The sequence below is a fragment of the Mustela nivalis genome, assembly GCF_964662115.1.
Source record: "Mustela nivalis genome assembly, chromosome: 12".
Taxonomy (NCBI): domain Eukaryota; kingdom Metazoa; phylum Chordata; class Mammalia; order Carnivora; family Mustelidae; genus Mustela; species Mustela nivalis.
In genome coordinates, this window is record NC_139031.1 from 88,541,547 (window position 1) to 88,568,325 (window position 26,779).

At 43.7% G+C, this 26,779-nt stretch overlaps 1 pseudogene and 2 gene segments (V, D, J or C); 1 reads left to right on the forward strand and 2 right to left on the reverse strand.

Annotated features, from left to right (window-relative positions):
* The window catches only part of LOC309844792 (T cell receptor gamma constant 1-like), a 30,091-nt gene extending 28,471 nt beyond the window's left edge, over window positions 1-1,620 (reverse strand). The window contains exons 1-2 of the C gene segment in view: window positions 1,188-1,620; window positions 773-1,093 (exon numbers count right to left, since the gene is read on the reverse strand).
* Window positions 1,621-8,470: 6,850 nt separating this feature from the next.
* LOC309844788 (hsc70-interacting protein pseudogene) lies at window positions 8,471-9,810 on the forward strand (annotated as a pseudogene). The gene has a single exon. The product of its transcript is annotated as a hsc70-interacting protein pseudogene (transcript).
* A 3,807-nt stretch (window positions 9,811-13,617) lies between these two features.
* On the reverse strand, window positions 13,618-13,998 carry LOC309845004 (Ig kappa chain V-VI region XRPC 24-like). The segment is given in 1 exon: window positions 13,618-13,998.
* Between the last annotated feature and the right edge of the window lie 12,781 nt (window positions 13,999-26,779).

Genomic DNA, 26,779 nt, shown 5'->3' on the forward strand with positions numbered 1-26,779 from the left:
CTGATCCTTATTCAGGATCTTTGGTTTCTTTGTAGAACCCTTTGTAGAACCTCTAACAAAGTTAGAGGCATATCCGCCATGCTGGAGATGTCTGAGGTGCTCAGGGGCCTCTTCCAGTGGGGCAGTGCTGGTTTTATCCCAGCACTGATCCCTGAACCTGGAGTTATGTGCCACTTCTACCTCTAGGATACAGGATTTATACGTTGGTCTCTCCTATACTCAAAATAGCTGATTGTTTTCTTTGAGATTTAATGGTCATTGGATTCCTTCAGGATGGCCTCAGACACTAATAAAAGACATACAATTTTTACATCTGACAGATTATAGCACCACTAAAGAACTGTAATGTCCATGAATAACATCAGTAAGTAATAATAACCAGAAATATTTATGTTAAATGTGGACCCCTTTCTGTCTTCATTCTGAACCATTCAGATACTAGACTTCCCTGTCTCCACAGTGAAATAACAGACAAATGGATTTTTTTCTGACCCATCCATGGTGTATTTTCATAGTTTCCAGACAGTTGAATTTAATGGGAAATAGTGTCAGATTGCTATTATTTGGACCATAATTGCTGATATTACATGGGGCTCACTGTCTGAGCAGAATCTATGATGTCTTCATATAAAGTTCAGGAAATACTGCAGAGGGCAAGACTCAGGCTGGGCACCCAGCTGTGCAACCTCTGCGGTTGCCCATATTGAGAAGGATGTGGGTGGGTCAGACCTGAAGAGGGTTCTTGCACAGCTTCTCTTGGCAACTGTGATGCTGTGGATCCAATTCCAGCTGCCACAGTAGTACATGGCCTCATCTTCTTTCTCTAGGAAATTTATTTTCAGTGTTGAAGTGGAATTATGAGTGTTTTTACTTGCCTCAAATTTGTTGTTCTTCCCGTCTAAGGGAACTTGAACACGGTCTGTTATGACATCTGTTAGATATTCTATCTCCTGATCTGGTTTCTGCCGGTACCAGTATATGGTTTCACTGTTGAAGTCCTTAGCAAACACGTTGCATGATATGTGGGCACTCTTATCTCTTGCTCTGGAAACTGATATTTTATGTTGCTTCAATGTCGCCTGCCCAAGGCCAACTGCAAACAAAAAGAGAAATTCCCATGAACAAATTACATGGAAGCAATTTCTTCAGTCTCCTCTACTGACTGAAGTGACTGGGGGACAACTCACAGGCCCAGAGGGATGAGAAGATGACAGCTTCTAGCAGTGGCATCCTGTTGGCCTGGCTGGCTCCCCAGTGACAAGGTAAGAAGTGAGGTCCCTGTTAGCAGGACTTGTCAGGTCTGGAGGGTGGAGCTGGTTCAGGTTTCTCAGAAGAAGTGGTAACCTAGATAGTTCCCTGGGGTTGTTCATGATCAGCCGCAGATCTGAGCAGGTCTGGGGCTTCCTGTGCCCTGTGAGTGCTGGGCAGATGGGGTAAGAAGGCTCTCAGTCTGGAAAGAATTCCTGGTGTGAATGTGCCCATCTAGTCCAGGATAGGATAATTCTCACACCCACTTAGCCATCTCCCCTGGAATCCTGTACTGCAGAAAAGTGAGGACATGCCTGCTGGGTTCAACCCCTATGTCTGTCTGTCTGATTTGTAGTTGATTAAAAACTCAAATAGAATATCTGACCTTTACTTTTTATAACACAGCACAACAAAACAACAACTGGGGGGTGCCTGGGTGGCTCAGTGGGTTAAAGCCACTGCCTTCGGGTCAAGTCATGATCTCAGGGTCCTGGGCTCGAGCCCCACATCAGGCTCTCTGCTCAGTGGGGAGCCTGCTTCCCCTCTCTCTCTGCCGGCCTCTCTGCCTGCTTGTCATCTTTCTCTGTCAAATACATAAATAAAATCTTTAAAAACAAAACAAAACAAACAACAACAACAACCGGACACTGAAATATCTCATTGACATTACTGAATATGTACACAAGCAGCAGAGTATTTTGTGTTTTCTAAAGTTAACTGAGATGTCACCAGGCAGATTAGGACTCAAAGAAATTAAATTTTATTTGCAATTTAGGTACTTCCAAGAAGGGACTAGGCTGCAGTTGCTGGGAATACAGGGGTCAGAGCAGTCTCTGGAAATCAACTTCTACTTGCCCTGAGCTTTGCAACTGTCTCATAAGCATGTCACAGGCATGATCATTTTCAAAGAAGTGTTGTATTTCATATCTAGTAATAAGCTTTATAACTACTATACATCTAATATTCGTTGTGGACTTGCAATTTATCAAATATTGTTTTAAAACATTTTCTTTTTTTAAATTTTTTATTTTTTATAAACATATATATTTTTTTATTTTTTTCTATTTTCTATAAACATATATTTTTATCCCCAGGGATACAGGTCTGTGAATCGCCTAGTCCATGCTTTTTTGATTGCGCTATTAAGTCACTTTGAATTCCCTCAGTGTTTGTTAACTTTACAGAATATATTCTGGCATTTGCCGATAAACACAGGTGGTCCCACTCCTGCTGCCCAGCCCAGCAGAGCCTGGTCAGGAAAGAATGACCAGTCACTCAAGAAGCAAGGGCAAAAGGGTCACAGCAGGCAGACATCTGAAAGACTTCCTACCTGCTAGTGGAGGAGAAAGGGGTAAGGAAAATCATGTATCTTCTCTGTATTGTGATCTTGCTTTAGCAGAATATATCATAGATCAACAACAAAGAGAGTGGTCAAAATCTTGTACATGGACGAAAGGGCAGAAAAGGAAGGGGCAGAAAGAGAGGGAGAGAGAGAATGCAGTGTGGAGTCCGACATGAGGAATGGATCTCACAGTTCTTGAGATCATGACCTGAGCCGAAATCAAGAGTCAGACACTAACCTAATGAGCCACCCAGGCACCCCACAATTAAAATACTATTCAACAAAGTCATTTTTCCATTTTTCAATAATAATAAAAATATAACTTGAAAATATAAAAAACCACATATTACTGCCAGGCAGAGAATGTACATTATGTTCATTATCATTTTTAGAGTAATAACATAATTAAATTCCTGAAAAATATTTATTGCAGCAATTACAGATACAGAAACTCAGATATGAAATAATTAAATAACTCAGCCGCCATCCAAAGGAGTAAGTAGTATAGGAGGGTACTTATTTTCATAGGTCATTAAAAACATACACAGTAACATTTTAAGGATCTGATAAATTTTCAAAACATAAATGGGTTTCAAAACTAAATGGGTTAAGTGGTGAAGGAGGGTGTTTAATTAACTCTGGCACTTAAAAATAATCTGCTCATAGATAATTTAAAGAATTCCAATATTTCTTACAATAATAAGTTAACCAAATAAAGAAAATATGAGGCCAAGTACGCAAATGCACATTTATATGTACATTTATATATAAATATGCATTTATATATAAAATTCCAAGCACTTTTTTTCTATTTGTAAATATGTAAAAAAAAATTCAAAGCAACACTAAATGATGGGTGTGTGGTATTGTTATTTTCATATCTCATTTTTCTCATATTTTCTTCAAGGAACAACTCTTACTTATATGTGTTCTCATATTTGCAGGCTCTGTTTCTTTGCATGAGTCACTTCTTTTTTCCACTGTCTTCTTTTGTCAAGTGGAAATTAATCATAATAGTTATCACATGGGGCTACAGAGAGGATTAAATAAAATAGTACAAGAAAAATAATCCAATCAAGAAATGGGCAGAGGACATGAACAGACATTTCTGCAAAGAAGACATTCAGATGGCCAACAGACACATGAAAAAGTGCTCCATATCACTCGGCATCAGGGAAATACAAATCAAAACCACAATGAGATATCACCTCACACCAGTCAGAATGGCTAAAATCAACAAGTCAGGAAATGACAGATGCTGGCGAGGATGCGGAGAAAGGGGAACCCTCCTACACTGTTGGTGGGAATGCAAGCTGGTGCAGCCACTCTGGAAAACAGCATGGAGGTTCCTCAAAATGTTTAAAATAGAATTGCCCTATGACCCAGCAATTGCCCTACTGGGTATTTACCCTAAAGATACAAACGTAGTGATCCAAAGGGGCACATGCACCTGAATGTTTATAGCAGCAATGTCCACAATAGCCAAACTATGGAAAGAACCTAGATGTCCATCAACAGATGAATGGATCAAGAAGATGTGGTATATATAGACAATGGAATACTATGCAGCCATCAAAAGAAATGAAATCTTGCCATTTGCGACAACATGGATGGAACTAGAGCGTATCAAGCTTAGCGAAATAAGTCAGGCAGAGAAAGACAACTACCATATGATCTCCCTGATATGAGGAAGTGGTGATGCAACATGGGGGCTTAAGTGGGTAGGAGAAGAATCAATGAAACAAATGGGATTGGGAGGGAGACAAACCATAAGTGACACTTAACCTTACAAAACAAACTGAGGGTTGCTGGGGGGAGGGGGGATGGGAGAAGGGGGGGTGGGGTTATGGACATTGGAGAGGGTATGTGCTTTGGTGAGTGCTGATTCACAGACCTGTACCCCTGGGGATAAAAATACATGTTTATAAAAAATAAAAAATCTAAAAAAAAATAATAAATTAAAAAAATAATAATAAAAAATAAAATAAAAATATCTGGGGAGAAAAACTGAAATAAAAAAAAGCATGGACTATGTATTTAGAAACATATCTCTTCCTCTCTAAGCATCAATTCTTTCTTCCAAATAAGTTTATTTACAGATTTTTATGATGAATGCAGGTAGTAAATGGTGGAGCTGCAAGTCAAACTTATTTCTTTACTGCTTTTTTAAAAAAAATATTAATTTAAATCAATTTAGTTAACATAAAGTGTATTATTAGTTTCAGGGGTAGAATTTAGTGATTCATCAGTTGCATATACCACCCAGTGCTCATCACAAGTGCCTTCCTAGTTAGTCCATCCCCTCATCCCCCCCAACAGCTGTCAGTTTATTTAATATGGTTAAGGGCCCCCACTGCTTTTAACTCCAATTTCTCATGTTATTAGCATGATTTATTGGCTATCTAACACTCAGTGTCCTCAACTATGTAAATGCAATAAGATTTCAGGGTCTGACATTTATTGCCCCTCTCCCCCTGCTAGGTCCTCCTGGTGTGCTGTAGAGGAAGGGAGCATAACTTGACCATTTTAGCCAGGGCTGCTGTTTTGTCTTTCAAACATCAACCAATGGGCTTCCGTGAGGAATCCTCATCAGAGTGGACCCCTAACTGTGTGTTATCTACACCTTCTATGGCTATCTCGAAGTATTGTTATTAGGATTATGTAACAGAGAGTATATAGAGTATTTAATATAGTGTCTAGTAGATAAGGAATACTCAATTAGCAATAGCTTTCATTATGTTCTTATCAGAACATTACATTATATTTCTCATTTTCATATGGAACTCAGCTCCCTAAAATCCTGTCTGCACATTTACCGCTATACACAGAAACCACTTAATTCTTTGTTTTGATTTGGCTGAGCAAAGAAAAGGAGTAAACTCAGAGAAATGTGTTGACCCATGAACTGCAAATTCTAATTCTACCATTTTCAGAATATAACTGCAGATTTTTGGTAATTATTTGGTAACCTCAATTTAGAAGTTGAAAAATAAAGGCAACAGAACTATAGTAGCTAGGAATTATTGACTTGTGACTGAAACAATTAAAATTTGACTCACAGATAGCAGGAAAGTAGATTGAGGAAGGTCTGAAAGGATAAATCAATTATAACTAATGTGAGAGGCTGAATTTTGTTGACATTATAAAAGTGGCAGGTATTTCTGCAGTCTCAATTATTTAATAAGAGTTGGGATTATTTCACTGTTATATACTTGTTTATTGTATTAAAGAACATCAAGAACACAAAATTGGATTTATCATAATATTGGTTCATAAAACACTATGATCATTTATATATCTCTTTTATGTCATTTATTTTATTTGACTTATGCGTTGATGATTTACTTAACAAGTCAACAAATACCAGAGAATCCATTATTTAACCAAAGAACAAAAGCATTACAAATAATCTACTTGCTCTTTTCTTAGTTCATCAAATAGAAAAGCATAGACTTAACAATAATCTCTCAACACTTGTCCCGCTTCCTGTTTTGTTACAGAAGGAACAGGGCACATCCTGTTCTGTTAGAAATGGGACCTTGGTGGCTTTGTGGAAAGTGAAATGAATCAATTTAGATATAATCTATCTTTCCCCTCCTTCCCCAAATGTGTTATTAATCTGGGGACAAGCAAAACCACTTATCTGACCATCTGCTTGATTTCTTCATTTTTCTGCTGCAGATGGACTGTCCACCTCTCTTTACTTTGCCTTGGGCATTACTAGACAGACCCTCATGGACTGCACCTATGGTCTTCCTTATCTTCTGGTTGTTGTTGGAAGCGGTCAGTGAGAGCATCAATGGGAGACTGGGAAATGAGAACAGAGTAAGCTCAGTGCTCCCTCTATGACAAGTGACTTTGGGTTGGCTGAAACCTTTCTAGGTCCAACACATGGTGCCATCTACCCCAGAGCCATAGGTTTATGCTCAGGAACCAAGAGGTGTAGGTGGGAGTGGCCATTTCCTTTCATACTAGATACCCACTGGAGAAATTTGTTTCTTTTTTCCCCGGTCCCTGGATCCACAGGCTAAATCTAATGCCCAAGAGGCAATGTTTATGTCAGGTGACATGGGGATGGTTCTTTGAACTTCAGTTTCAATTGGCTAATAGTCAATAGAAATCAGAGCAAAGATGCTCATTAGTGGAATCCATAGAGGTTAGCCCCAGGGTGCAGAGAGCACAGTAGAAAAACATGGAGTGCTGACTCTTGGTTAAAAAAAAAAAACAACAAAAAACAAACAAACAAAAAAAAAAGCCACAGAAAATTTCAGAGAATTCTGCCCCTTGGAATCCATGTTGGTCAAGTTCATTGTGTTTCACCCACCTCAGGAATGAAAGAAAATGTACTTGGGAGAGAAATCTGTGTCCGCAAAGAAGGGGACACACAGAGTCCTAATTGAGATTTTTTTTAAACACAATACAGATTTATTTCTCACTTAATGCTAAATGTTCAAAAGTAGGTCTCTTTTTAAATAAATGAAATATTATAGATATAAACAAAGACACACTTTCTACCCCTTCCTCTTTACATCTGTCTCTACAGGTGACCAGATATAACTGAAGTTGGTAAAATTTATGATAACCTTTGAATTTCTACAAAAAATGTGATTTTGTTAGAATTCCATTAATTTATACTTTAAGAGATGATAATTGCTATTGTTCCTGATTCTTTCTATTCCTAAATATAGCTATCCAGGTTTTTAAGTCTTCATTTATATCTTTGGATAAATTATTAATTTCTCCATTACATTTTTGCATGTATTTTATTAAATTGTATTTCTAGTTACCTTATATATTTTTTATGAGTTTTAAGAAGAGTCTGTGGCAAGCTTTATGTATTGGTTAATCTAGTAGTGATTCTTTTTTTTTTAATTTTTAAAATTAACATATAATGTATTATTAGCCCTAGGGGTATAGGTCTGTGGATCGTCAGGCTTACACACTTCACGGCATTCACCTCCCCAATGTCCATCAACAGATGAATGGATAAAGAAGATGTAGTAGACATATATATATATAATGGAATATTAACTGAAATTTTATCTTTTCTCAATCTCCAAGTGAAAATGATTTTCTAGCAACATTCCTTGAAATTAGGAGGTCATGTGTTCAGGCAATGAAAGTGCCAAACAACTTTGCTAAAGAAATTATGGTTGCCTGAAAACTGCCTGCCATTCTGCTTGAGAGGATCTCATTCCTGCACCTTCATGTGGAGAAAAGAGACTTAAAGAAAGCAAGGACGTTATACTACAGTGTTAATAAGAAGCCTGGATATTTGTGATCCTCTCTATCGTACTTGATATCTGTCCTACACAGAGGAAAAGACACTTCCCAGAAGCTACTCTGAGCTCTCTCAAGGGTGAACCTTGTCTCTAACTTGGCAGAGAGTCAATGGGAATCAGGAGAGAAAATTTGTAAAAGAAACCAAGGTTGTTTGAGGAAAGGGGAGAAAAGTGATCAGGACAGAGCCAATTACAGGCCTTCCTGACCATCAAATCTGACATGTTGTGCCTAAGTGCTCAAAAATATGCAGTGATTCTTAGTATTAAGAATGTAGTGAGGGGTGCCTGGGTGGCTCAGTGTGTTAAGCCTCTGCCTTTGGCTCAGGTCATGATCCCGGGGTTCTGGGATCAAGCCCCGCATTGGGCTCTCTGCTCAGCAGGGAGCCTGCTTCCCTTCCTCTCCCTCTGCCTGCCTCTCGGCCTACTTGTGATCTCTCTCTGTCAAATAAATAAATAAAATTAAAAAAAAAAAAGAAGAAGAATGTAGTGATTCTGTGGAAGAATGACCCCTTCCACAGGATCATACTGAGCTAGTACCCACGCCTGGAATCGGGTCACAACCTCAGCCGCGCCTGACGCCTGCCACTGCCTCTGGACCATGGACCCGCACAAAGTGAGCCAACTTTGGGCTTTCGAAAATGTGTAAGCAGGATCCGAGCATTCTGCACACCAAGGAAATGCGTTTCCTGCAGGAGTGGGTGGAGAGCGTGGCGGGGGGGGGGGGGGTAAAATACCACCTGCCACTCATAAAATGAAATCAGAAGACAGTATCAAGGAAGAAAAACCAGATAGTAAGAAGGCAGAGGAAAACATAAAGACAGATGAACCATCAAGTGAGGAGAGTGATCTAGAAATTGACAATGAAGTTGTGATTGAACCAGACACCGATGCCCCTCAAGAAATGGGAGATGAAAATGTAGAGATAACCAAGGAAATGATGGATCAGGCAAATGATAAAAAAAGTGGCTGCCATTGATGCCCTAAATGGTGGTGAACTACAGAAAGCCATTGACTTGTTCACAGATGCCATCAAACTAAATCCTCGCTTGGCCATTCTGTATGCCAAGAGAGCCAGTGTCTTCATAAAATTACAGAAGTCAAATGCTGCCATTCGAGACTGTGGCAGAGCTATTGAAATAAATTCTGATTCAGCTCAGCCTTTTAAGTGGCGCGGGAAATCACATAGACTTCTGGGCCATTGGGAAGAAGCAGCACATGATCTTGCCCTTGCTTGTAAACTGGATTATGATGAAGATGCTAGTGCAATGCTGAAAGAAGTTCAACCGAGGGCCCAGAAAATTGCTGAACATCGGAGAAAATATGAGCAAAAACGTGAAGAGTGAGAGATCAAAGAAAGAAAGAAAGGGTTAAGAAGGCTCAGGAAGAACATGAGAGAGCCCAGAGGGAGGAAGAAGCCAGACAACAATCAGGAGCTCAGTAGGGCTCTTTCCCAGGTGGCTTTCCTGGGGGAATGCCTGGTAATTTTCCTGGAGGAATGCCTGGCATGGCAGGGGGGATGCCTGGGATGGCAGGAATGCCTGGGCTCAATGAAATTCTTAGTGATCTGGAAGTTCTTGCAGCCATGCAGGATCCAGAAGTTATGGTGGCCTTCCAGGATGTGGCCCAGAACCCAGCGAATATGTCAAAATATCAGAGCAACCCAAAGGTTATGAATCTCATCAGTAAATTGTCAGCCAAATTTGGAGGACAAGCATAATGCCCTCTGACAAATAAAGCCCTTGCTGAAGGAAAAGCAACTTCGATCACCTAATGGATGTCGCAATAATACAAACCAGTGTACCTCGGACCTTCTCATGAAGAGAGCTGAGGTGCTGTGAAGAGAATCCCTACCCCTCTGCTCCCCATGCAACTGAAACATTCTACAATGGTTTGCCATTAGAGTATTCATTCAGATAATGTTTTCCTACTAGGAACTACAAACTTGAAACACTTTTTTAAACCTTAAAAATATTTAAAAACATATTAAAAGGGTGTGCTAGTCCCTACAAAAAAAAGAATTTAGTGAATGATTTTTTCTTTTTTTCCCCAGTTTGCCTGTGTTTCATGGATGCCGGTCCTCAGGGCCTGACTGTGTCCCTGCCAGGACAGCTATCCCTTCCACAGCTGCTTCTTGGTCCTCAGGTTCTCTAGCTGCTTGTTCAGCCAGCAGCCGGGTGTATGTCTTCTTGGGCTGTAGATCCCTATCTTGGGCTTGTACTTCTTACCCTTGTAGAATTTCCTGATGCTTTCTTTCTGAGTCTGGTTGATGATGGTGAGAACACAGGTGATGGATTTGTGAACAACTCTGTTCTTGAGCTTGGCAGCAGCACCTCCTGGCACTTTATTGAAGCATAGCTGGACAGCTTCTCCTTCCAGTTCTCCTGACCTTTAAGTAGCTCCTTCTTCTTCTTGCCAGGAAGGTCTGGAGACTTAATCTTGACCATGACTATATAATACACCACTGGGTGTGGTACATAAATGAATCTTGGAACACTGAAAAAATAAAATAAAATTATAAAAAAAAAAAAAAAAAAAATATATATATATATATATATATATATATATATATATTTATATATATTTATATATATATCTCGGGATGCCTGGGTGGCTCAGTTGGTTAAGCAGCTGCCTTTGGCTCAGGTCATGATCCCAGCATCCTGGGATCGAGTCCCACACCAGGCTCCTTGCTCGGCGGGGAGCCTGCTTCTCCCTCTGCCTCTGCCTGCCATTCTGTCTGCCTGTGCTCGCTCTCTCTCCCTCTCTCTCTCTGACAAATAAATAAAATCTTTAAAAATAAATAAATAAATATACATATAAATACACACACACACACACACACACACACACACACACACATACATATAAAATCCACCACCACCGAGGGACTGAGGCCAAGGATCATGTGAATTTTTTGTCAAATAAATTTTAAAGCAAAATTCAAAAGCAATACAAGGTTTTTATGTGAAAATTCAGGAAATGTGGAAGAGACATAGAAAAAACTATGCCGACCCCAAGTTTAGAGGTGACCTCTCTGAAATTGTGCCCTTTTCCTTGCCCCAGGCCGCATTCCTGAACCTGAACATAAAGAGCACCCAGCACCAAAGTGTCAACATGAAATTCTGGATGTGCCAGGCCATTTTCAGAACTGTGATTTTCACAAAGTGACTCTGAGGTAACAGACATCAATTTTTATAGAGTACTACTATGCATGGTCACTTGATAATGGGTAATGTAACTATGAAATCTTGATATGTTAGGTGTTCTTAATCAGCTTTAATATGATAACATAATGTTGGTCAAATTATTCAAACACCTTATGTCTCACCCACCTCAGGAATGAAATAAATGAGTTGAGCCCAAATCATCAGGATATTTCAAGCATTCATCTATGCAAAATCCCCCACCCCATGAGGTAATGTGAGACCCTCTCTAATAGTCAAAATATCAATTTCACTTCAACAGATATTAATGGAGTCACCACTGTACTCAGTGCCTTACACTCTAATAAGAAGCTTTCAGTGTCAGACATTTAAACGACCCTTTAATTAGCAAAAGTTTACTTAGGACAGGAGGGCTTACTGGCCTTTGCCTGGTTTGCCTTTGCTGTGTGTGACCAGAGTGTCCTTGGTGAAGCTCACCTTAGCCACGAGGAGAAGGGCAGGGGCAGTAAATGTCTCTAAAGTTGGACTTGCTTCCACTGCACCACAGGGTTGTTTGCTCCAGGCACAAGGCCACTGTCCTTTTACTTATGTGTAACTCAAAGACACTACAGAATCATGTTGGCAACTTGGATTTTAGCTGATTTGGAATGATGTCTCATGAGTCTTCATACTTAGCAAATTTCTCTGTAACTAAATGGTAATATTGGGTCTCAGAGATATTTGTCTGTGGAGTCAGGCACTGAGAAGGTGCAACAAGAGGAAGAGGTTTGGTTGTAATAGGAAATGGGGGAGACAGATGAAGGAAGACCCCCCCAAAACAGAGTGAACATAACTTTCTGCCCCTCCACACCCTCCCCTTCCTGCACACGCTGGCGATGTTAGTCTCGACCCAGGCCTTCAGTACAAGGTCAGGGTGTTAGTCGGGGTCTTTCAAAACAGAGCATGTCTAAACTAAAAATCTCCCACTGAGGGTTGCTGGGGGGGAGGGGGGGAGGGAGAAAGGGGGTGGGTTTATGGACATTGGGGAGGGTATGTGCTTTGGTGAGTGCTGTGAAGTGTGTAAACCTGGCGATTCACAGACCTGTACCCCTGGGGATAAAAATATATGTTTATAAAAAATAAAAAATTAAAAAAAAAATCTCCCACTACAAAAAACAGATTCTCAGGGGGATAGATGAGGAGTTCGTGAACCCTAGAGACCAATTTCCTTGAGATCATGTAGACTTTCAGGCATCATGTTTAGCAATGCAACTAAGCTGTACGTAGACTTTGAAATTTCAGTTGAAAATGGGTTTAATTCAGCTTGGGCCTCCTCAGAGAGATTTTTCTTCTTCCCTAGATACAACAACAGGTGTTTTCCTGTTTGGGGCTAGAGGATCAGTAATACCAGTTTTGTTTTCTTTCTTTCTTTCTTTCTTTCTTTCTTTCTTTCTTTCTTTCTTTCTTTCTTTCTTTCTTTTGAATCAGTTGACTACCTTTATGAGAAGGTAGTGAATATAATAATATCTTATTTGTGTAATTTTGCTTTATACAGAAACCAGTCATGTAATCTTAACCATGAAATGTCCTTGTTTTACAGATGAGAGAACAGAAGTCAGGGGAATCTGGCCCCCAAATTCCATATGGAGTCACATGCAAGGAGAATTGGAAGCCTGAGGGCCCCGGGTCTCACCCAGGGTTGGTGCATCATGCTGCCTGAGGATCATGTCCCCCCACAGGAGTTGAGCACCAGGCATGCCAGTGCATGGGGGTGCTGAGAAGTTAGCCCTACCGTTCACTGTGCTTCTGCTCACTGAGTCTCCACTGCAAAGTAACAAGCAGTGGGTGGAACAGCAACTTAGAAACTGGAATCAGGAGGTGACATCCAACCTCAGTTTCAACCATTTTGTGGTAAATCTCCAAAGATTCCGTCACCCTTGACATTACTTGCACCACATTTTATTTGCACATTCTTCAGGGCATAGTCAGATTTCTCAGTTGCCGGTGTACTGGGGTGCTATTTAATGTAAATAAATGAGGAGCCAAAACTAAATATTGCATGGCTGTTACATATAAAAAAGGAAAAAAGAAGTAAAATTCACCTTAAAACCATTTTTATTTAGTAATCCAAGATATCTGAAGTAATTTCAAGCATGCACTCATTATAGAGATCATTAATGAGATATTTAATCTTCTTTTTGTAGTCTTTGACAAAATGGTTTGTATGTCGCACAAGCAGCCCCTCTCAGCTTGAACTAGTGAACTAGCTACATTTCAGAAGCTCAGGAGCCACATTTGGCTAGTGGCTAGTGGCTCCTGCATTGAGCAGCACAGATTCCCCATCAAATGCCTCAGAAATGCTGCACTGGACGATCTTCAGAGAAGTCCTTCCAGATGGACAGCTCCCTGGGTCTGCGCCAGCCTGCACACCAGGGGCTCCTTGCCCTCCAGGGTTCTGTGCAGTGGACCAATGGAGGGAGTGCTAGGGGAGTGCAGGGTGCTGAGGGCTGACCCCAGGGCAACCCCAGTGACCCAGAGCCAGTGGAAGGTGCCAGGCATGGAGCGCCTTGGGAGACAGAGACCTTTTTGCTCAGGCACCTGGTCAGATCACAGGGCTGTGGTATTCCCAGAAAGCGTAGTAGTACATGTCCTCGTCACTCTTCTCCAGCTTCAACACTAACAGGGTACAGCTATAACCATCCTTGGCCCCTATGGCGGTGACTTTTTCTGCTTTCTCAACCAAATCCCAGTGGACGACAGATTGGTCCATGGTCAGATGGAGGATCCGCTGGAGGGACTTTCCCTCCTGGTGGCAGTACCAGTGAATGTAGTTGACCTTGGTGTTGGCTGTGCAAGACAGGGTAGCTGAGGTGCTCTCACATGCCACGACTACAGCTGGCTGCTCCAGCCTCATCACTGCGTGGCCACCTGGAAGGGAAACAGTGGTGAGGTGGCAGCAGGAGCCTGATGGTGTCTCACCCATCCTGCACCAGGGAGGGAGACAGCACCTACCGGAAAACAGGAGGGCACAAAAGATGGCAAGTGGACCCAGCATGATTCTCCTTCCCACCAGGGAGAGAAAAGCCCAGGGGGACCTCGCAGCTGCTCCTGCTGGGAGGAGACTGCCTGGGAGGTGGCAGAGGGCAGCCTCTGTTAGGGCCGAGCGTCGGATTCCCTGAGGGGCCTGGAGGTAACTAGTGAGAGAGAGGCTGCAGTGAGGGTGGGTCCAGAGGGCTGGGACAGGTCTAACCACAAGGAGGGCAGTGCTGACAGACCATCAGTGGTCATGCTGCTGAGAAACACTGAGGAATCTTGGTGCAATGAGAGCACCAGTGATAATAGAAATCCTTGATTGAAGAGCAGTACACCTGGGCACTGCACTAATTGTTTGATCAAATCCTGAAAACGACCCTGGGGAATAAATATTGCTATATTAGAATGGGAATAGCCTGGCTCGTATTTTAAATAACTCTTCCAAGGCTGCATGCCTACAGGGAATTAGGTGGGGATGTGAGGCAGGTCTCACTGGGAATAAACCTCAATAAACCTCAGTAAATCTCAAGCCTCAGATGGCCACTCAGTGCTGATAGAGCAATGGGTGTGCAGGCTGCTTGGGAGGCAGGGACAAGCCCAGAACAAAGATGCCTGCTGAAGAGGCAACAGGCCCCCTGAGCTAGCACTGGAGTATTTCTCCCAGAAATCTCCTCAGAAGATGTAAATGCCCTAAGGTAACCATAATATCTGGCTAGTCTTGGGCAATCTATTCTCTTCCTTTTCCTAATATGTCAAAGGGACCACATTAGGTTGTGTGTAGAATAAGCAGGGAATGTGAACAAACAGGTAGCCTGCCCCAGATATAGAGAAAATGCTCAAGAAATATTGGGGATTGTTTTACCTCAAAACTGGGCTGTTGCAGCAGATGATTTCTGGGGTCCTCATAGTGTAGAATTTCAGGAAATATTAGTTTTATAAAATCAGGGGTGGGGAGGGTTCAAAGGAAGAGGGCTGCATTGAGCCAGGGGGCAGTGTAGAGCAGGTCCTGTAGTTCCAGGGTCAGATTCTCAGAAATATTAAGGGCAGGGCCTCAGGAAGGGTCAGCTGAGAAATACATCTAAAATGAAGATTCAATTCAGTCAAGGTGAAGGTCAATTGACCTTCAAATGAATGAACATTCCCTTTTAGTTGTGACAGTATACAAGGGCTTCATGGGTATTGCAATGATCATCAGTTATGCTAATGATAGCCTATCAACCTGGAGGGAGAGGGCAGTGGAAATGGCCAGGAAGGGGACTTGGCTGTGGCAGGAGGTTTGGGCCCTTCACACCCACTACCAGACCCAGCTCCTGAGCTCCTTCTGTTTGTAAACACTGAGAGGCACACACGCTGAGCTCCTACCAAGATTCAAGGCTCAAGGGTCCCAAAATTCAGGCCTTGAGGTTATGCTGAGCTGGTGAGGTGTTGACTAGGATACTTTGCTTAAAGAATAATCCAGGGCCATAATTCAGACCCTCAGCAGGTGTCTAGGGCAGCTGTGCTGAAATCTTAAGCGGAAAAGAGAGTGACAATGGGGGTGACGTCTGCACAGGAAAATGAAAGGTGGACAGAGTCTGAAAATAGAAGGTGAGCAATAAGTGTGGTGAGAAATTGGGTGACCTCTTTTCTTTCTATTTTTCTAGATTTCTACCAATATGTAAGTCTTATTTTTGGGGGGATAATCCTCAACCATCTGTTCTTTCATGAAAATAAATTTTATGCCACATTGTCATCATTCAAAACTCTATTTCTCTCAATTACTGTTTTTATTCATACACCTGTTGGCCATGACCAGACTTAGTGTGTAATGAAGTCTGTGTCAAACCTCCAGCCAAATACTCTCTTCTGTGTGTCAGGTGATGAAAGTGAAACGATTCAGTATGTAGGGTGTGGTGCCCTTTACTCAAAGGAGAACAGTCCATGGATTGGGGAGTTCAGTTTCTCACAAGCAGGGGACACTTTTCCCCAGTGAACTTGGGCAAGAGGGAGTTTTATAGAGACTTAGAAGCAGTAAAGGGGAAACAGGGAAGAATAGCAAGTCAGTTAGAGAATAAGGAGAGACTATTTGGCTTAGACTGGCTGGGGTTGCATATCTGATCTTACTTAGAACAGGGGAATTATTATAGATTCCTGGTGTTTGATGCCTGCCTCGTTGGGATATACTGTGTTTTTGGTCAAGGGCAGCATTTACAGGGACAGGTAAGTTACCTAAGTTTCAGTTTGCTGACTCGACACCCCAGGGAGGAATGGATCCATCCTGGGCCTGGAAACGCATTTCAAAAGGTGACAATTGTGCTCGTCTACTCCTCTTCTTGCTGGGGTACATCTGTGCTCTTGTGTAAGTGGTGCTGAAAGGTCATATTTGTTAAAAGATGCACATATTTAAAAAAATAAGGGAAACCTTCTGGGCCAGACACAAAGGGTAGCCAAGACTTCACCCCCCACTCATGTAGAGAGTGGAGGGTCCTGAACAAGACCCCACTGGTCTTCAGGAAGAGAGAAATCAGGTGGCCCTTGAGGGAGCAGCACTTCCTGTCCCCCCAGGTCATCCCAATGCTGCCCTGAATGAAACTGCTCTAATGCCCCCTGACCTCAGCCCCAGGGGAGAGACAGGGGCTCAGAGCAGGTGTGGACTCAGGCAGACCCTGTGCAAAGAGCCAGGTGCTGAAGCTTGAACTTTGAAACTCTGAGAGGCTCCTGTGCTTCCTCTGACCTGGGACAGCTCCCTTCTGACCACAGAATGTGAGATCTAATCTAGTTTGACTTCCTCCCTTAGTCATGGGAATAAATTGGTTGTACATGCGAGGTTAACTCTTAGTGGAAAGGACAAAGCTGGAAAATCCAAACCAGGAAAGTCACTGATACATTTTGATGAGAAGACTGTGCACAAAATATTCCTCCTTTTATCTTCAAGTTAAACCTTTATAACACTGTGTTGAAAAAACGGTTAAAAATAATTTCTCTTTGTTAGACAAGTAGCCCCATGTTTAAAACCAAGTCGTAAGGAGCATACTGGGGAATCATCCTTTGCTATGGAATCACAGAAGTTTAGACTTTTTTTTTTTTTTAAAGATTTTATTTATTTATTTGACAGACAGAGATCACAAATAGGCAGAGAGGCCGGTAGAAAGAGAGGAGGAAGCAGGCTCTCCACAGAGTGGACAGCCCGATGCGGGGCTCGATCCCAGGACCCTGGGATCATGACCTGAGCCGAAAGCAGAGGCTTTAACCCACTGAGCCACCCAGGAGCCCCAGAAGTTTAGACTTTTAAAGATGGACAATGTAGGGGACCTAGGACAGGCTGCCCATGATGGACCACTTCAGCATGAAGACTGTTCTGAATTAAAATAATCAAAATCCAGCAGATGCAGGAAAGCTTCTGCCTCTCCCAAAACAGCAGATATTTACCCTGGAAAGGAGAGCCTGTGGCAGGAAGACAGCTACTAACAGAGACTCCCCTTCATCTGAGGAATCATCTGCATAACTGGGCAATCTTGTTCTTCCAAACACCTCCTCTCACTCCCCCGATCCTGGCTCCTTTGTATCCTCAGACCCTGCCCCTCTCCTTAGCTCTTAAAAGCTTCCTGTTGCCTCATTGTCTTCAGAATTCTTGTGTCTTTTGGACTTCTTACATGCCTGCCTATTAAATTTGATTTTCTCCTGTTAATCTGTCTCATATCACTTTGATTTTAAGTCTAGGTAGAAGGACCAAAAAGCAGAGGAAGGTCTTTCCCCAACAAAAGGAAAGTCTTCCTTCCAGAACCCTCATCGTTCCTCATATTTAAAGATGAGAAAACTGCTGTCAAAATGCAAGTGACTCATTCTATATGACAGGACTGTGAGCAGCTGAGGCGGGATTAGAACCCCCAAACCTTCCTCTCTGCTGTGTGCATCTCTCATCATGTGGACCTGGCATTTCAAACTCAGTCACTACATGCAGAACACCCATACCCACCCCCTGTCAGGCATGGGGCCAGGACCCTTTCAAACACTAAACTCTATTTTGTAACCATGAGAATAATAAAACCCATGAGGTACACATGAGTATTGTCAGACAACAGAGAATGACAGGCTTTTGGACATTCTTCACCAAGGGCTCATTTTAAAAGGTGAGTGAATTTGGTAATCATTGAACTTGCTGTATTAAAAGAAATTGAGGTCAGTTATGTTGGTCCACTTTGGCTCTCCTCGAAGTGTATGTGTGGTTGTGTATGTGTGTACATACATAGCAAGTCAGTTTGACAGGATTTCTGTTCCTATAAAGTCAAAAGTCTGCCTCACATAGGGTTGCCAGAGTTAATGAGAAAGAAACACAGTGTTATAAAATATTTGGGACATAAATTACAAAATTATGTTGCTTATCTGCAATTCTTGGAAAGGCAAACTTATTTATTTATTTTCAGCGTAACAGTATTCCTTGTTTTTGCACCACGCTCAGTGCTCCATGCAATCTGTGCCCTCTCTAATACCCACCGCCTGGTTCCCCCAACCTCCCACCCCCCGCCCCTTCAAAACCCTCAGATTGTTTTTCAGAGTCCATAGGCTCTCATGAGACTAAGGTTCACCTCCCCTTCCAATTTCCCTCAACTCCCTTCTCCTCTCCATCTCCACTTGTCCTCCATGCTATTTGTTATGCTCCACAAATAAGTGAAACCATATGATAATTGACTCTCTCTGCTTGACTTATTTCACTCAGCATAATCTCTTCCAGTCCCGTCCATGTTGCTACAAAAGTTGGGTATTCATCCTTTCTGATGGAGGCATAATACTCCATAGTGTATATGGACCACATCTTCCTTATCCATTCGTCCGTTGAAGGGCATCTTGGTTCTTTCCACAGTTTGGCGACCTGTGCATAAACCAGGAGTTGGATGCTTAACGGACTGAACCACCTAGGTGCTTCAAGGAAAATCATTAGAATAAAACAGACATAACGGCAATCTTCTCCATCAGAGTGTTAAAGGAAATCATAGACTACAGCACTGAAAATTGTGCACTGTTGACACTAGACCTTATTCATGGAGCACAGAGGATCCTAGAACTGTTGCAAGGAGAGAAAGAAGGAGTGAAAAAATCTTAAATTTCACCCTCTGGCCCTTGTATCGGTAGTGGTGATTATACAGTTGTTTACTTGTATTTTTATAAATTTTATAAATTCATGTTGATAGTATTAGAAAACAACATTTCAGTGTAAGGGAAAAATGCAAGTATATAATTTTTCATGTTTAGTAAAAACTCTATGGTCTATAATTTGATTCTATTTCCTCTAAAAAAAAATACTAATTTTTAACTACCCACCAGAAAAAAAGAAAAAGAAAAGAAAACAATACTAATCCAGAAGTGAGCACTCCTAGCATCTATGTAGTGGCATCAAATACCATTTCTTATTCCAAGTACCAGGGCCCAGTTGAGAAACGACTGAAAACAGAAATAACACAATAGTAAAAGAATCAACCACTTCCCTCCCTGCCTGCTTCCATCCAGACTAGGTTTCAGGCTGCACAGAGCTTATGCATGACGGCTCTTCTCTATGGAATTATTACCACCGTGAAGTGCAGGAAAATCAGAGAGAATTTAGAATTAGGAAATGGCCCCCATGCACCCCTTAATGAGACACTGGATCCAGACACGTGTCCCGGGGGTCCCCAGCTTCCTCACTGGCACTGTCGCTGCTCCCACTGCCTTTCTGTGTCCCTGCCCCCACTGGACCCCCTCCTCACCTCCCCCTGTCCCCATGGCTCTATCCAAGTTCTTTCTTTGTCTTCTGTCTTATTGCTGTCTATCTCTCTGCACCATTTTCTCTCCATCTCCCGTTCTAGCTGGGTCTCCTTCTCCTGCTTTCTTTCTCTCTCCGTCTCCTCTGTCTCCTCCTGATCTCTCTCTCTCTCTCTCTGTGTCTCTCATTTGTCTCTATAATTCTATCTTCTGACATCTGTCCGCCCATCTCTACTCCCTAGTTCCTTCATCTACTGACATCTCTCTTATCTATTTTACTTCCTCTCTCTCTCTCTACCTCTCTGTCTGTGGTCACAGCAGATACTTTAAATTCTACGTCATTTCATCTGTGTCATTTCTCTTTCTTCTGGTGACCACTGTTCGCTGCTCTCAGTGCTCTCTTCATATGAGCCTCTTCCATCCATTGTCCCTTTCTTCTCTTGGGTCCTCATGTCAAGTCTCCTGGGGCCTGTGGGATGCAGGCCTGTGGGTCTGTGTCTGTGCTCAGTGTGGTGACAGGATGGGTCCAAGCTCAGAAATGTACATTTATTCCTTCGGCTTCCCCTGATGATTGCACCTGTTATATATCAAAACATCTGAATGATGATAGCAGTGACAGAAGAACTGTCACCAGCAATATTGTCTCAGGGACAAGATCATCACACACATACTAGTGCTTATTATTCTATTTCAGCTGGCTGTGATGTGCCATCTGGGAACAGTATGAGAGAGAATCTGTTTATCATGAATGTCCTACAATTTCATGACCCCTACATGGGTCACTCTATACATATTGTTTTCTGACCACAGGGTGGCTGGTCTATTGTGTTCTTAATGAGCTCTGTGAGGGCACATACATTTGTATCAAGAGCACTTGGAGAAAAGCCTGGAAGATGCTATATGTTTGATATATATGCATGCGATAATGTAACCTGTGTATGTTTAGAAGTTTTGTACAAGAGTGTTAACAAAACTGAATTGCATCGTGTGCTCCTTACATTGAGGATGGGAAGAAACTGTCAGTGAACAGAAATTTCATGCAGTCAGTCTGGGCTGAGACGTGGATGAGAACATGACTTTATGCAAATCATGACTCAACACACTGGAGTGAAAGAGGGATTGGCAGTGGAGGGGAGAGGAAGCCAGACCAGGGCCCAGTTCCTGCTCCTGGGACCAGTGCTCCTCGGTGTCACCCCCAGCTTCCCAGAAAGCAGCCCCGTCTCCTGCTAGTGCTGGAGCAGGGCTGGGCCAGCAGAGTTTCCAAAAGATTCCAGGGGAGCCCAGAAACCAGACTAATTTTTTAAAGGTCATAAAAGAAATCACTGATCCACTGAATAATCAAAAATACACTTTATCGAATATCCAACATTATATGTATGGATTCCTTCCCTGAAAGCATAAAGCAGGTGTTATTCATCCCATTTTGCTAATGAGACTGAGGCTTAGGGAGGTTGAGTAACTTACTCTAGATTGCCCAGCTAAGACACAGCACACCAAGAACTTCAGGTCAGCCAGACTCTCGCAGGCTGTGGCCTACATTACCTGCGTGGATGTTTCTGATTCAGGGATTAATTTCTGTCCTCACTGGGCTGTTGCTTTGAATGCACGTTGTGATCTTGCTCCATTTCCCATGTTTTCAGTCATAAGCTTCCTGCCAAATACTTTGGAATCTTGTTCCTTACATGGACTTCTCGCTCCCCCTGCTGGCCATTGCAGGCATTACATATACCTTACAGTTTGTATTGGAGCCCAGGTAAACGCAGACTATTAAAACATTTTTTTTTAAAGATTTTATTTATTTATTTGACAGACAGAGATCCCAAGTAGGCAGAGAGGCAGGCAGAGACAGAGAAGGAAGCAGGCTCCCTGCTGAGCAGAGAGCCCGATGCGGGGCTCGATCCCAGGACCCTGGGGTCACCACCTGAGCCAAAGGCAGAGGCTTTAACCCACTGAGCCACCCAGGCGCCCCAAGTGTAGACTATTAAAGCAAAGACTCAGCTTAGAGAGTGGAGCTGCCCAGAAATACTTGGTAGGAAACCTGTTTTTCCGATTGTATATACCCAGTGTGCTTGTAGATTTTTCTAAGCTGATCTTCCTTGCAAGGCCCCCATTTCCCATCCTCAAATGAGAGGATTAACTAATATGCTTGGTGTCATATGTACCTGTGAAAGCTACAGAGATTTGCTTGTGAATATGCATACTTATGTTTATATAAAGGCACAGCATTCCTTGTCAACCCATGTCTGTCCATCTGTCTGTCCCCCATTTCACTGGTCCTTGGTGCTGCTCCTGGTGCCACTGGCTGCCACCACTGCATCAATTCATACACCGATGGTGACAGACACCCTTACTGTTGTCCAGACTGGTTGTCAGCAGCAAAGTTGTCCCTGACAGCTCAGGGGCTCTGCATGCTGGGAATAAATATTTCCCTGGGAATCTGATCCCAGAGAGGTTGGTCCCAGGAAATACACAGACATGTTCTTCGTAAACACTGCCCGTGCTATGTTATCTCAAATTTTTACTGGCCTGATGGCTCCCACACAGCATCCCATTGTTTGAGGAGGTATTGGGCTCCTATCTGATGATGAGGAAGCTGACGGTCTCTGTATATACCTGGTATCCATGAAGCATCTCCCTCAGAGACAAGGTTCTCCATGTGCTTTAGGGGCAACAAAGTGGAGGCTGGCTTGCAGAGGCTATAGCACACAGCAGAACCAGGCTGCCTGCACTGTGGCTGGGGCCCCCTTTTCCTGCTTGTGAGCCCTGAAGTCAGTGCTCCTGCCGTGGTTTCTCAGCTCCTCATCTGCACAGAGGAAAATTAGCAAAAGGGAGGCTGGTACTATATTGCACTTGGTGTCAGCCTGTAAACATAATGAGCATCAGAATGTAAAATGCCTCCTCTTCCAGGAAGCTCACTTTGGCTGCAGGGTGTGCTTGTGTGTATGTGTGTGTGTGTTTGTGTGTGTGTGTGTGGTAATTTGCTAACAAACATTCACCCTGCAGCTATGTTACTATTTGTAGGGCTTCTCACCCCCATGCTGTTAGTCAGGCTACTGTCAGCATCATTCTGGGCTGCCATCCTGTTACTAGGAATCCAAGTTGGGGGATGGAGGGACAAGGCCCAGGACCTGTGGGATGATCTCTGGGCCCCTAAGCACTAGGGGGAGCCCTGCCTCTACATTTCAGGGCTCCCTTCTGTGGGGAGACTGCCTTTGCCTGTTGCACCTTGTGGGGGACAAAACTTAGTTTGCCAACACACTAGCCAGCTAGACCCTGGGAGGAGGGACAGCACCAGCAGCCAGGGAGGGATGGGGAACCACGGAGCCAGTCCTGGCAGAGCTTTTCCATGCATTAGGAGCTTCTGGCTCAGGCAGGTGTCTTTTGGGAGCAGCTGCGTTCCCTTCTAATTTGAATGGTGCTGGATTATGTGTCTGTCAGCTGACAACAGCAGTGCCCAGTGCTTTTGACTCCCAAAGGTTGTCCTCTCACAGGTCCAGCCTCCCTCCCACATGTTCTGTACCATCACCGTCTTTAATAGTGAGGCTTCGTTTTCCAGTGTGAGCTCCTGGAAACTGCATTTCCCTCTCCTGGTCATGTCTGTCCTTACAGCTTTTCTCTCAAGGGGCTTTCGGCTGTGTGCTCCCATCATTCCATTCCTTCTCACCTGGACTGAGACATGGTTTCTGGATCTCAAAGTGTCACCTCAAGAGGCAGAAGAGGAACCAGAACGTGTCTCCCCAGGTTAGGTTCCTGAGAGAGACTAGAGACTGAGCTAGAACTCAGTCCCTAGCCTCAGGAACTTCTGGAACTTCAGGACCCTGGAAGTCCTGATTGGAATGGAGCTGTACTCAGGGGGTAAGGTGGGTCTCTGGCCTCCATCCTCCAGTGGGCCTAGCAGAAATCCAGGGCAGGTGGAGGACTGCCCTGATTATGCCCATTATTAGAATGGGAAGATACTGTGGCTCCTCTCTCCAGCTGTCAGGCCAGGATTTCCTAGAAGACAGTGTGAGCCCCGGGGGAAAGGACATTCCAACACCTGAAACAGCCAGTGCCTCTCTGTCCCTGTGATCCCAGTCCTAGGACACCAAGTGCTCGGTGTATCTGAACAGCCCTGTTCCTCAGGGACAGAGAGATGGAAACCAGTCAGGCTGAGCTGAGGCAGCAACTGTACGAGTCAGTGACTCTCCAGAGTCTCCCGTGGCTTCCATAGAGCAGGCAGTGGCTTTGGGGGGCCACCATCAGCATAGGTCGTGCCTAGAGAGGATGAATGGTGGGTGAGGGAGGAACATGGGGGGTTGGAGGAGGCAGACAGCCAGACAGACAAATGCCCAATCACTCAGGATTCCCCCATCCTCCTCCTATGAGGGACAGGGGGATTCCAAGTGCTGTGGGATCCTGAGCGTGCCAGGGGGTTCTCATCACATGTGGGCTTTGAGACCCCCCAGACATGGACTTGGAATCCCCATGAAGGACTAAGCTCCATGGTTCATTACTGGGCTGGAATTCTTCTCTACATGATGGCCTGAGTGGAAGCCCAAGGGCCACCCCTGCCCTCTTGTTGGTGACATGATCAAGACTCAATGCAGAGACCTAGGCCATTTCCACACATGCTGTGGTTACACTGTCAGCATCTGGCTCACTTTGCCCTGCTTAATAGGAAAAGAAGGTCTTGTGTCCTAGAGCACGTTAAGGAAGAGTGGAGGAAAAATAACCTTGCAAATGGTTTTATTTGGGGTTATGTCATTTACAGGGCAGAAATCTGCAAGAACAGAATTGTTGTTCAAGAGTAATTGTCAAACACCAGAATCAGATGAAGATAGGTCTTCTATCCTCAGTTCTTCGAAAGCCTGTCCTGGAGCAGTGGCACAGAGAGCTAATGGAAGTTGCTTCTGTAATTGTGTGTCAGCATCTAATTGAGCTTGAATGAAACCATTTCATTCTTTAATGTGACTGAGGCTTGAATGCTACGTGATGCAACCAAATTCAAGAACACAGGATGAATGAAACAATTTACAACAGCCTGTATTTTCATGGTCTATAGCACATAGACCACAGTCTATAGCTTCCTCCAACTTCTCCCAGTGTCACCTCCCCTGGGTCTCTGAGCCTCGGTGTGATGGTGTAAGTGTGCTGAGCTCCCACATCGAGCTTTCTCCCTGTTTCTGTCCTCTTGTAATTTCCTTCTTCGGAGCACATAGCATTTTAGTGAATGAATATTTCTTTACCATCTTAATAACACTTTGTCCATTTATAAAAGGCTATTCTTTTATTATGCTTTACATGGCCATTTCTCTAACAAAACACATACCATAGGCCAAGACCCCGACCTGACTCAGATTTTTTATTTGTTCTGTGTTTTGTTTTCTTTCCTTTTCCTTTTAAGATTCTGTTTATTTATTTGTTAGAGAAAGAGAGAGACAGAGAGAGAGCCGAGAAACAATGAGCAGCAGGAGGACCGGAGGAGAGGGAGAAGCAGACTCCCCACTGAGCAGGTACCCTGACTTGGGTGCAATCCCAGGACCCGGATCAAGACCTGAGTCAAAGATGGATGCTTAGCTGACTGAGATACCAGGTGCCCCAAGTGTTTTGTTTTTAATGATGTTGTTGATTTCTGCAGGAGGAAGGTATTCCCCAGGGAAAGATGCCATAAGTACCGAGTCAAAGATTTCCATCAGTAATAGGCAATTTTAAAAACTACTTGGAATCTATCCTTATAGCACTGGTTCATGGTTTATTAGCAAAGCAGTTTTCAGTTGAAAGATTTTCAAAGTACCTCTTTTTGCTGTGTTCTACCCTGGTTCTGAATCTGAGCTGGTAAAAAAATGAGAATACCATCCGTGTTTTCCTGTATCATACAAAACTCAGCCTCCTTTCCTCTCCTTCCCTCCCTCTATTCTCAGAACACTGACCAGACATTGAACACAGCAGGCATTGAGGATACAAGAGTAACAGAGACCGGGTCTTGCTGTGTGGGAGCCGTGATGAGACCCAGAATGTAAAATAATACAACTGAGGGCCACAGACCCTGTGACATGTGATCTGCATCTCAGAAGACAGAGCAGAGCAGGGGAAGGGTCTTGATGCTCTCTTATTCCCTGTCATCCCCTCACCTGACCGTCCTCCAGGACCCCCTGTGTGAAACGGGAGCGCTGTCCTCCAGGTTGCCCGTGACAGAGACCAGAGCCTCCCTGGGGAGCTGCCCTTTCTCAGGCCCCCATCCTACTGGTCACCTGCCATTTCCATCCTCTGTGTTCCTGCCTCCTGTGCCTCCTGCTTTGTACCATGTCCTGTCTCCCCCACCTTCCATTCAGCTCTTCCTGCTGTGGTTCCTGCACCAGCTCCTGTCTCCCTGCCTCAGTCAGCCTCTCCCCGCCCCACCAGAGTGCCATGGGACACAGAACACTGCATTGTTCCACGAGTTCCTCAATCCACTCTAGGAGGTGAAAGTCTCATCAGCCTATTTCAGAGATGAGCAGATTGAGGCACAGGGAAGGGAAAATTTGTGCAAGGTCATACAAGAGTGAGAGGTGGAGCTAGGATTTGAACCCTGGCTCAGAGCTAGAGTCCAGGCTCACAGCTAATCCACATGTAGACTTTCAGTATTAATGGAAAGACTGTATTGATCACATCTTCTCCTGCCCAAAAGCCTTCAGTGGTGGAAAGAATTAAAGAAGTCGTGGGTCCTCAGCCTGGCAGCAAGCCCATTTTGACTTCACTTACTTATTGTTCAACTTCTCAGTATTTTCTCCGTGTGTTCCTTCTTGGCTTTGCTGAAGACCTTGTATGCCTAAACCCTCAAGCATAGCTCAGCTTGCCTTCTCCATCCTCCACACTGTTGCTCTGCAATCCTACTCTCCACTTCCAGGAGAGGCTTCTTCCACCCCACCCCCACCCCCTGGCTTCTGGGAGGTGTTCTCTGCATTTCCTTAGGAACTCTCCCCAACGTTGTCCTGTGTGCTGGCTGCACTGCCCTCTGCACTGACCTGACCTGTTTCCACCACTGGGATAGAAACCTG